Below are 1,322 nucleotides of genomic sequence, written 5' to 3' on the forward strand. Positions count from 1 at the left end.
TTAATCTTTTAGGACATCCCTAATTAATAAATTTAAGACTTCTTTTATCCTTTTAGCTCTAGATTTAGTCATGGATTCTCTAATGTCCTGTAACGGGTCAAAGTTACTAAATGTTGAATTTTGACACATCCCTTGATTTTTATCATTCCCTTCTTCCTAAAGAGGATTCATCATCGAATCACATGTATTAAATAAAGAGAGGTTAGCAATGTTGAATGTAGCTGACACATTCCTATAGGAGCAAGGAAGATCTATCTTATAGGCACTATCATTAATTCATCCCAACACTTGAAAAGGTCCATCACCTTTTGCATGCAACTTTGTCTTCCTCAGATTTGGACATATCCTTGGCTGAGATGTGCCTAAACTTAATTTTCAAGTTCAAAGACAACTTTCATGAGCTTTTTGTCAGCTTACTTATCATACTGCTCGTTTCTCCCTTTAACTGAAGCCTTCACCTCAAGCATTTAGGCTTAAAGTAAGATTATGGCCCAATTTGCCTCCTTCAGAGCTAATGGCATTTGGTGGTGTGAATAGGATACCTTTAAATGTGTTTTGAGGTAAAAACAGACCACTTTGGATTCAGGTATCCATCTTATTAACAATTGAGAATTTAGGTGTAAAACCGATACAATTAGTTAGAGGGCTTGAAGAACTTTGTATGGACACTTGAATTGCTTAAATTGGACATTGGATAGCAAAAAGGTGCACTCCAAAAGTTTAGAGTATTGTCATGACAACAATTTTATTGTCGTGACAGTAGTTGCGCACCGCGGCATAATGCTTGTTGAGGGACTCATCCCTCTGTGCCATTTGCCACAGCAAACAGGCCAGTCTCTAGAGAAATTTCAATCTTCTTCTACTTATTTTCAAGTGTTGTTTACTTCTCATGCTTCCGTTATCCTATTCCAATTATTTTAATTCATAGTTTGAGCTCAAACAACTTTTGTAAAAGAAGGTTTTCTTGGGATCCTAATATTTTAAATGAGTTTCTTTTAAACCCTTGGGTTGTTACAAGTTTTAATTCTAGTTATCACAATGACGTGTGAGAATATTGTCTTGATAATGTCAAGATAGACATTATATATTAGGCCTTTAATATAGTGATTTGGACTCTCAGCACATATTATAATCTCTTTAATATAAGTATCTTCACTTAGATAACTTGGCTTTAGGTAATTTGATGACACGTAATACCACCTAATATATAGTTATCACACATGTTGCTATCTAGAACTAGATTGTCAAATAAGATGCCATCTTTGATGTCACCTAGGATGCATCTTAGATGCCAACTGGGCTGCCACACAGGATCACATCAT

The sequence above is a fragment of the Prosopis cineraria genome, unplaced genomic scaffold (genome assembly GCF_029017545.1).
Source record: "Prosopis cineraria cultivar Desert tree isolate PC_DT_omini unplaced genomic scaffold, ASM2901754v1 PC13, whole genome shotgun sequence".
Classification (NCBI taxonomy): domain Eukaryota; kingdom Viridiplantae; phylum Streptophyta; class Magnoliopsida; order Fabales; family Fabaceae; genus Prosopis; species Prosopis cineraria.